We start from the raw sequence: 11,412 nt of genomic DNA, 5'->3' as shown, positions 1-11,412 counted from the left end.
CCTAGTTCAGTTCTAGTTCAGTTCTAGTTCAGTTCTAGTTCAGTCTAGTTCAGTTCTAGGTTCAGTTCTAGTTCAGTTCTAGTTCAGTTCTAGTTCAGTTCTAGTTCAGTTTAGTTCAGTTCTAGTTCAGTTCTAGTTCAGTTCTAGTTCAGTTCTAGTTCAGTTCTAGTTCATTTCTAGTTCAGTTCTAGTTCAGTTTCTAGTTCAGTTCTAGTTCAGTTCTAGTTCAGTTCTAGTTCCTTCTAGTCAGTCTAGTTCTAGTTCAGTTCTAGTTCTAGTTCTAGTTCAGTAGTTCAGTTCTAGTTCAGTTCTAGTTCAGTTCTAGTTCAGTTCTAGTTCAGTTCTAGTTCAGTTCTAGTTCAGTTCTAGTTCAGTTCTAGTTCAGTTCTAGTTCAGTTCTAGTTCAGTTCTAGTTCTAGTTCTAGTTCAGTTCTAGTTCAGTTCTAGTAGTTCTAGTTCTAGTTCAGTTCTAGTTCAGTTCTAGTTCAGTTCTAGTTCTAGTTCAGTTCTAGTTCAGTTCTAGTTCAGTTCTAGTTCAGTTCTAGTTCAGTTCTAGTTCAGTTCTAGTTCAGTTCTAGTTCAGTTTCTAGTTCAGTTCTAGTTCAGTTCTAGTTCAGTTCTAGTTCAGTTCTAGTTCAGTTCTAGTTCAGTTCTAGCTTCAGTTCTAGTTCAGTTCTAGTTCAGTTCTAGTTCAGTTCTAGTTCAGTTCTAGTTCAGTTCTAGTTCAGTTCTAGTTCAGTTCTAGTTCAGTTCTTAGTTCAGTTCTAGTTCAGTTCTAGTTCAGTTCTAGTTCAGTTCTAGTTCAGTACTTCAGTTCTAGTTCAGTTCTAGTTCAGTTCTAGTTCAGTTCTAGTTCAGTTCTAGTTCAGTTCTAGTTCAGTTCTAGTTCAATTCTAGTTCAGTTCTAGTTCAGTTCTAGTTCAGTTCTAGTTCAGTTCTAGTTCAGTTCTAGTTCAGTTCTAGTTCAGTTCTAGTTCAGTTCTAGTTCTAGTTCAGTTCTAGTTCTAGTTCAGTTCTAGTTCTAGTTCTAGTTCAGTTCTAGTTCAGTTCTAGTTCAGTTCTAGTTCAGTTCTAGTTCAGTTCTAGTTCAGTTCTAGTTCAGTTCTAGTTCAGTTCTAGTTCAGTTCTAGTTCAGTTCTAGTTCAGTTCTAGTTCAGTTCTAGTTCAGTTCTAGTTCAGTTCTAGTTCAGTTCTAGTTCAGTTCTAGTTCAGTTCTAGTTCAGTTCTAGTTCAGTTCTAGTTCAGATCCAGTTCAGTTCTAGTTCAGTTCTAGTTCAGTTCTAGTTCATATTTAGTTCAGTTCTAGTTCAGTTCTAGTTCTAGTTTAGTTCAATTCTAGTTCAGTTCCAGTTCAGTTTTTTTATTTTCACAAAATTTTAAATTTTCACTAAGATGATTGTTGGGTTACCGCTTCAACTAAAGTACATGTTTAGAGTTATAAATATAGGTAAAGTTATATGGTTATTGTTGTAAACTTTTGATATTTTTGTAGTTTTATTTTTTGTTCATCCGTTGTTAATGTTGCTATAAATGCTGCTGCTGCTGCTGCTGGTTGTGTTGCTCCAGAGCTTGTTGTTATTATTGTTTTTATTTCTCAGCAACGTCTCCTTAACTTATGTTTGACTTTATTAGCCAAGACATTGCTTAAGCTTACACTTGGAGTCAGGTTGTTGTTTTTTGTTTTAGACATACATACTACATAAGATTTTCAAACTAAAAACCACTAAATGCGCGCCTGGCCAGTTTTAAAAATTCTCATCTTAAGTTTCCTTTGTTTATTGTTTGTTGGGGCAAGAAAAAAACTATAAACGCTCGTTTATATTTCTCTTTTGCCTCCATAGTTTTATAAATTTTAATTTAATATATAATTTTTTTGTTGCAATTTTCAATAAAATGCATTCTTTAGTTGGGAGCAGAAAAAAAATGGTAACATATAAAGAAATATATTCTAGAAAAAAAGTTAAAAGACGAAAAAAAAAAAATAACTATGAAATCTATGAAAGCCCATATAGTATGCCATACATGTAATAAGGTTAAAATCACTAGTCAAGAATGTCTAATTACAACATCTTTATAAAAGTTTTATAGATGTCACAATACAAATATGGCAAGATAGCAGCACCAGCAGTTTCTAGCAATTTTTTCTTAATGTTTTTAAAAAACTCTATAGTTTTTATTTGATTTCCAGTCATACATATTTCTTATAAAATTTTTTATGTTTTTATATTCTGCATATAAAGAAGGTAAAATACTGTTGTTGTTTCTACATATAAAGGAAAAATTGTTTATATTTGATAAAGATTTAAGAAAAGATTCCAAAGATTGTTTTTCCTATCAATGAGTTGTAGAAAAAAATCGCAATGTCTTTGGTAAACTGATGAGGCTTTTAGGTATAAAATTGGAATTCATTTAATATAATTATCTTGTCTAGCAAAAGAATTTATATGGATGTGACTTGTTACGTCAGGCCTTGGGTGCTGCTTTTTCTATCAAGAGTCCTTTCGCAGGTGTTGCAAATAATGAAGGCAAAAGGAATATTAATGAAAAATAAGGGTATATTAGAATGGTCTTCATATGAAGAATTTATGTAAAAAATTTAAATTTTATCATATTTAAATATGAAATTTTGTACGCTGGTATATAGTCCAGACTATAGATTAGTCTATGGTCTAGACTACAGACTTGTCTACAGTTCAGACTGCAGAATTGTCTATAATCGAGACTATAGACTTGTCCATATAGTCCAGACTGTAAAGTCCAGACAGTAAACTCCTCCATAGTCCAATATTCCGGATTATAAATTTCGTTCTTCATTAAAAATTGCATTTTTTCGAATTCTGTTCTAGTCCTAGTTCTGTTCTAGTTCTATTATAGTTCTGCTCTAGTTCGTTCTTCATTAAAAATTGAATTTTTTCGAATTCTGTTCTAGTTCTGTTCTAGTTCTGTTCTAGTACTGTTCTAGTTCTGTTCTAGTACTGTTCTAGTTCTGTTCTAGTTCTGTTCTAGTTCTGTTTTAGTTCTGTTCTAGTTCTGTTCTAGTTCTGTTCTAGTTCTGTTCTAGTTCTGTTCTAGTTCTGTTCTAGTTCTGTTCTAGTTCTGTTCTAGTTCTGTTCTAGTTCTGTTCTAGTTCTGTTCTAGTTCTGTTCTAGTTCTGTTTAGTTCTGTTCTAGTTCTGTTCTAGTTCTGTTCTAGTTCTGTTCTAGTTCTGTTCTAGTTCTGTTCTAGTTCTGTTCTAGTTCTGTTCTAGTTCTGTTCTAGTTCTGTTCTAGTTCTGTTCTAGTTCTGTTCTAGTTCTGCTCTAGTTCTGTTCTAGTTCTGTTCTAGTTCTGTTCTAGTTCTGTTCTAGTTCTATTATAGTTCTCTTTTTGTTCTGTTCTAGTTCTGTTTATTAAGTTTTTCACTAAAAATGTATTATTCACTAAATGTGAATAAAAAACTAGTTCTGTTCTAGTTCTGTTCTAGTTCTGTTCTAGTTCTGTTCTAGTTCTGTTCTAGTTCTGTTCTAGTTCTGTTCTAGTTCTGTTCTAGTTCTATTCTAGTTCTGTTCTAGTTCTGTTCTAGTTCTGTTCTAGTTCTGTTCTAGTTCTGTTCTAGTTCTGTTCTAGTTCTATTCTAGTTCTGTTCTAGTTCTGTTCTAGTTTCTGTTCTAGTTCTGTTCTAGTTCTGTTCTAGTTCTGTTCTAGTTCTAGTTCTGTTCTAGTTCTGTTCTAGTTGTTCTAGTTCTGTTCTAGTTCTGTTCTAGTTCTGTTCTAGTTCTGTTCTAGTTCTGTTCTAGTCTGTTCTAGTTCTGTTCTAGTTCTGTTCTAGTTCTGTTCTAGTTCTGTTCTAGTTCTGTTCTAGTTCTGTTCTAGTTCTGTTCTAGTTCTGTTCTAGTTCTGTTCTAGTTCTGTTCTAGTTCTATTCTAGTTCTATTATAGTTCTCTTTTTGTTCTGTTCCAGTTCTGTTTATTAAGTTTTTCACTAAAAAATGCATTATTCACTAAAATTGAATTATTATTAAAACTTGCATTTTACTAAAATTGTATTTTACTAAAAAATGCATTTTTCACTAAAAATTGCATTTTTTTCTAAAAATTTTAATTTTTCGCTAAAAATTGCATATTTTACCAAAATGTAGTTTAACATTAAAAATTATATTTATCACTAATATTGCATTTTTTACTTAAAATTGCATTTTCACCAAAAAATTCATTTTTCAATTGACATTAAAATGCTTTACAAGAAATCTTCATTTTAATATTACTGTCAGTTTTCCTGTTTTTCTGTCCGCCCATCCATCTGTTCAGATTCCACTTTTAGGCACAACTCATAATTTCCAAAAAAAAGCAAATTTTGTCTCTTGTTTAATTTCAAAATTCATCTGCCACGTTAAAAAATTAAATAAATTATTTAATGGTCATTGGTGCAAAAAGCTAATGATGCCAACATAACAATAATTCATGACAATTTAACATCGTCAAAGAGTAAAACACAATCACACACAAAGAAAACATACATACTGACATAAAAACAAATTATATTTAACTAAACTTACATACAACACACACTCCACTTTAAAACACAACTAGCACACAGATCTTTCTTTCCGTGCCAGTACTTTACCCTCCAATGGTGGAGGGAGCTGCTGATGAATCAAACAAAAATGAAGAACTGCAACGAAATGCCAAACATTTTGCACAATTTGTGCCTCATTGGTCTCAATAACAATTCTTCATTTTAAATGAAGCACTATACACATTTATACTATACTCACAGAGAAATATGTATATATATACATACATATTTTCCACTTCATACATAAAGATTCATAACCTTCATGCTTCAAAAGCAGAGAGAAAAAAGCGAGAGCATACTTTAGCAACAAACCAAGCAAAAATGATATCAAAATGTTGCATACACCACTAAGAAATTTGCTACATTCATTGAAACATACGTGTGTATGCCACCAAATAACATTCTAAAAGAAAAACTGATTAAACGTTGTATATACGTAGTTGCATGTGTTTGATTGTATGTTTAAATGTGCTTACAATTTTGCGGAGACCAGCGATTAAAAGGAATGATTTCCAGACAATTGCGTTTAGTTTAAACTATAGAATTCTCGATTAAAATCTTGCTATAATCTTATTTGAATTCCGGCTATAGTCTTGTCTATAGTCCAGACTATAGTTTTGTCTATAGTCCAGACTATAGTCTTGTCTATAGCCCAGACTATAGTCTTGTCTATAGCCCAGACTATAGTCTTGTCTATAGTCCACATTATAGTCTTGTCTATAGTCCAGACTATAAACTTGTTTATAGTCCAGACTATAGTCTTGTCTATAGTCCAGACTATAGTATTGTCTATAGTCCAGACTATAGTTTTGTCTAAGTCCAGACTATAGTCTTGTCTATAGACCAGACTATAGTCTTGTCTGTAGTCCAGACTATTGCCTTGTCTATAGTCCAGACTATAGTATTGTCTATAGTCTTGTCTATAGTCCAGACTATAAACTTGTTTATAGTCCAGACTATAAACTTGTTTATAGTCCAGACTATAAACTTGTTTATAGTCCAGACTATAGTCTTGTCTATAGTCCAGACTATAGTATTGTCTATAGTCCAGACTATAGTATTGTCTATAGTCCAGACTATAGTATTGTCTATAGTCCAGACTATAGTATTGTCTATAGTCCAGACTATAGTATTGTCTATAGTCCAGACTATAGTATTGTCTATAGTCCAGACTATAGTATTGTCTATAGTCCAGACTATAGTCTTCTCTATAGTCCAGACTATAGTTTTGTCTATAGTCCAGACTATAGTCTTGTCTATAGTCCAGACTACAAACTTTTCTACAGTCCAGGCTATAGTCTTGTCTATAGTCCAGACTATAGTCTTCTCCATAGTCTTGTCTATAGTCCAGACTATAGTATTGTCTATAGTCCAGACTATAGTCTTGTCTATAGTCCAGACTATGGTCTTGTCTATAGTCCAGACTGTAGTCTTGTCTATAGTCAAGACTATAGTATTGTCTATAGTCCAGACTATAGTCCTGTCTATAGTCCAGACTATAGTCTTGTCTATAGTCCAGACTATAGTCTTTTATATAGCCCATACTGTACTCTTGTCTATAGTCCAGACTATAGTCTTGTGTATAGTCCAGACTATAGTCTTGTCTATAGTCCAGACTGTAGTCTTGTCTATAGGCCAGACTATAGTCTTATCTATAGTCCAGACTATAGTCTTGTCTATAGTCCAGACTATAGTCTTGTCTATAGTCCAGACTATAGTCTTGTCTATAGTCCAGACTATAGTCTTGTCTATAGTCCAGACTATAGTCTTGTTTATAGTCCAGACTATAGTCTTGTCTATAGTCCAGACTATAGTCTTGTCTATAGTCCAGACTATAGTCTTGTCTATAGTCCAGACTATAGTCTTGTCTATAGTCCAGACCCAGTGATGATTTTCTCAGGCTCAAATCTTGCAAACCATTCTAAGTTTTTGGTTTGCATTTCAAATGAAAAGTTTTACATGGTGAAATTGCAATGCTTTCAATAACGACACCTGTACGTATACGTGTTAATGATTTATTAATATTACAAATGTTAAGTATACGTATAATTAAGTGTTTCACTTGAAATATTTTTTAACACCAAAAATAAATTATTAAAATTTGGTTTGCTATTTTTGTTCATTATGACAAGAGCTACAACTTTTCCTATGAGAGTAAATCAAAATTCCGAAGGGTGTGCAAGATATGAGACCGGGAATATGATCACTTTTTCGCAAAAATGACACCAACTCACGAAATCGTTGAAACTATGGTTTGACTACAATCTTGCCATGGCTAGATAACTCGAAGTTACTGCTTTGTTGAAGACAATATGTTCTGTGGTTCTTTGAAAAATCTTCATGATTCAACTCGTTTAAATCTCTGCTTTAAATTGTGCTTTTGCAAAAAAAAAAAGTATAACAACAAAGAAAGCACAAAAAAAAGTGCCAATCGAAAACATAAATGAAAGAAAAAAGCGAAAATAATTGATGTTTCCGAATGCCACTAAATTATCAATTGCCCATAAATTTGCTCATTACGCGGAACGTTTTCAAGCAAAAGAAACGTATGGTATTAAGAGGATGCTCTTTTTCGCAGTATCGACATATGAACGTTCCAATATATTTGTTATATTTAAACATTGGTGCGCTGGCTTTCATATGGCCAAAGGTTTTTACTCTTATTTTGTAATACATATATTTCTTTCTAAAAGTTCTTAGACTCTAATGCGAACAACAAAACCGACATTATCCTTTTACGACTATTTGTTAAAGTTTGTCGTTTAGGTTTTAGGCGGCAAGCCTTAGCTGATGTCTATGTCTGTCCTTTAAGTTTTTGGTGGCGGTTTAGAAGTAGAAAAGAATAAGTACATTCTCGGCATATTATGATATTGAAGTTGTTAAACTAGTCATAAATATTGTACGTATTAGAGTTTTTAAAGTCATTTGCCACATTATGCAAGTGATATATTGCATCTACTAAGTGATGTGATTATATGAATTCTATGCCACATAGTTATGAGATATTTGTCTGTAATACATACGAGACAAGTTATGTGGAGTAACAGTTATGGTGCAATCAAATAGTTATACTATTGGGTTGTTAATACCTTGGTTACAACAATGTTTAAGTGGGTGGATATTTGCAGAGTCTGTGGATAAGTTACAATTGATGATAATTGATTCGAGACAGATATAAGTAAATTTCATTTGAATTATGGTCAAATTATATAAGGATACAGAACGATAAATTAAATAAATGTGGTTGTTAACACATACATTCATTGCGAGCTTAAGAAGTTCACTGTTCGAATTCAAACGTATTTCCAAATAGCCTCACAAATATCTTAATTGTTATACAAGATTCTCACAGCACAAATTCATTATATTTTATAATATGTAAAGTTGTTAAGATTTAGTTTCTATTTTTTCCACTTTACTTACTGAACTTTCCCCCAATTTACTTTGACACTTCTGCCAATTTCAATTACCCCATTATTTTTCTCGCAAAAATCTAATAACAAGAAACCAATTTATTTAAAACTAGTATGTGAAGTAAAAAATAGCAAACAGAAGAAATAAAACTATATATTACTTTATAACGATTAATTTCAACAAAAAACACCATGAATTGTAATAAATTGCAAAATAAATGCAACATGTGTGAATGATGAATAAAACCAGGCAACATTTTGTTGTATGGTTATGTTCAAGTATGTTTCATATCAATTGTTGTTGTTGCAGCAGCCGGTGTTGTTGTATTTTATAATTTGAATAAATAACTACAACAACATCTTGCAACACAAGGTAAAAAGTCAACTTAAATCTAGATTCATTTAAATTGGCATGATTTACGAAGGATGAAAACTATAAAAAAGTACGAGGTTGGTTGGAACGTAACTAGAACAGAACTAGAACAGAACAAGAACAGAACTAGAATAGAATTAGAACAGAACTAGAAAAGAACTAGAACGGAACTAGAACAGAACTGAACAGAACTAGAACAGAACTAGAAACAGAACTAGAACAGAACTAGAACAGAACTAGAACAGAACTAGAAGCAGAACTACGAACTAAACATACTTTAACCCAGGAACTAGAACAGAAACTAGAACAGAACTAGAACAGAACTAGAACACTAGAACAACTAGAACAGAACTAGAACAGAACTAGAACAGAACTAGAACAGAACTAGAACAGAACTAGAAACAGAACTAACGCACAGACTAGACAGAACTAGAACAGAACTAGAATCAGAACAGAACTAGAACAGAACTAGAACAGAACTAGAACAGAACTAGAACAGAACTAGAACAGAACTAGAACAGAACTAGAACAGAACTAGAACAGAACTAGAACAGAACTAGAACAGAACTAGAACAGAACTAGAACAGAACTAGAACAGAACTAGAACAGAACTAGAACAGAACTAGAACAGAACTAGAACAGAACTAGAACAGAACTAGAACAGAACTAGAACAGAACTAACAGAACTAGAACAGAACTAGAACAGAACTAGAACTAGAACAGAACTAGAACAGAACTAGAACAGAACCAGAACAGAACTAGAACAGAACTAGAACAAACTAGAACAGAACTAGAACAGAACTAGAACAGAACTAGAACAGAACTAGAACAGAACTAGAACAGAACTAGAACAGAACTAGAACAGAACTAGAACAGAACTAGAACAGAACTAGAACAGAACTAGAACAGAACTAGAACAGAACTAGAACAGAACTAGAACAGAACTAGAACAGAACTAGAACAGAACTAGAACAGAACTAGAACAGAACTAGAACAGAACTAGAACAGAACTAGAACAGAACTAGAACAGAACTAGAACAGAACTAGAACAGAACTAGAACAGAACTAGAACAGAACTAGAACAGAACTAGAACAGAACTAGAACAGAACTAGAACAGAACTAGAACAGAACCAGAACAGAACTAGAACAGAACTAGAACAGAACTAGAACAGAACTGAACAGAACTAGAACAGAACTAGAACAGAACTAGAACAGAAAGAAACAGAACAGAACTAGAACAGAACAAACAGAACTAGAATAGAACTAGAACAACTAGAACAGAACTAGAACAGAACTAGAACAGAACTAGAACAGAACTAGAACAGAACTAGAACAGAATAGAACAGAACTAGAACAGAACTAGAACAGAACTAGAACAGAACTAGAACAGAACTAGAACAGAACTAGAACAGAACTAGAACAGAACTAGAACAGAACTAGAACAGAACTTAGAACAGAACTAGAACAGAACTAGAACAGAACTAGAACGAAATAGAACAGAACTAGAACAGAACTAGAACAGAACTAGAACAGAACTAGAACAGAACTCGAACAGACTGAACAGAAGTAGAACAGGAACTATATTAGAGCTAGAACAGAACTACATTAAAAGCCGAACAGGACTAAATCTGAACTAGTGCTAGATTAGTACCGAATTGGTATTAAACAATTTATCTTACTTATCTGCTGAAAATAATGTCATTTGTGGAGGAAGGAAGTGTCTCAATTAGTCTTTCAAAGAAGTTATTTTCCTGTCATACCTCGCATATTTGCCACTTGATGAAAATTCAACGAAAGCCACACACCAGCAGAAAACACACAGGAAGACAGACGGACACTTTAAACTGACAGAGAGACACACACTAAGACAGCTGAACGTACATATGCGCAAACATTTCCAAGGAAGAATAAATGAAAAGTATGGATATGTATGTATGTATATGAAAGTGTGTGTCTATAAATTGCAATTGCAAAACTTGAAAGAGTAACAAAACTTGTCAACCTGTAACAAATAGCAATAGTTGGAAAATATAAAACCTACAATAGGAAAATGAAAGAAGAACAACCTGTAAGTATTTAGGAAACAGCAAAAAAAATCAGGAAAAAAGAATATTGACTAAATAAGTGTGGAAGAGTAAAGAAATGTTTGTTGCTGGCAGTATGCAACTTAAATGTGTCTTTAATCACACTGCAAAAGCCAACAACATGAACAGCAACACATGTTAAACAAAAATCCGTAACATAACGAGTTGGCGGCGTTACACACAATTGCTGACAAAACAACACAGACGGACGGATAGACGAAAGGATGGATGAAGAGGCAGACAGACAGCGAGACACATACCAGCAATAATGTTCGTATAGTGTTAAAGAATGAGAATGAATATGTATTATGTTGAATGTCTGTCTGCCCGACCGTTCAACCATCTACTTGATGATGACGATGATGAAGACGACGACAATGTTGTTGTTACCGTTGTTGGCTGTTGATGGTGACGATGGTGGGTATGGGAATTACGGCAGAATTAATTTCATGCTTTACCTCTACGCGTATCATTTTTAAGGCAATTTTTTGCACTCTCTTCCTTTTTCTTATCCAGCCTATTGCAACAACAACGACATACATGTATTCCTATAAACAGCCAGAGTTACAGAGGTGGGTTGTTCTATATACAATTTAGTTTATTCAAGTAAATAAGTAATTAAATTATGGATTTAGTAGAATGTGCAGACAATAAAAGTCTTTTCTTAGGCCCCAAATATTTCATGAACTCAAGTCTAAGAAAACTTAACAGCCGAGTAAAAATCGTATGAGCTGTGATCAAAACACCAAGACTACCACGATTTTTTCGGAATAACTTCTTTTCTAAACAAAATAAATTTTTAAAATCAAATTATACATCCCTGATAAGAATTATAGTATAAAAATTACTACAACAACAGCAAACAAAATACAATAATATGTCCTCTACATATTTTACACTTTACACACTGCAAGTGTAAAAAACAGCAAATGCAAAGTGTTGAATAATTTGTTTAAAAATATTTCTAGACAAGTTTTCATACCAAAT

Source organism: Lucilia sericata, unplaced genomic scaffold, assembly GCF_015586225.1.
Source record: "Lucilia sericata isolate MDLA Ls3-8-SP2 unplaced genomic scaffold, ASM1558622v1 Contig000070F_arrow, whole genome shotgun sequence".
In the NCBI taxonomy this organism is placed as follows: domain Eukaryota; kingdom Metazoa; phylum Arthropoda; class Insecta; order Diptera; family Calliphoridae; genus Lucilia; species Lucilia sericata.
Note: the sequence above shows the minus strand (reverse complement) of the source record.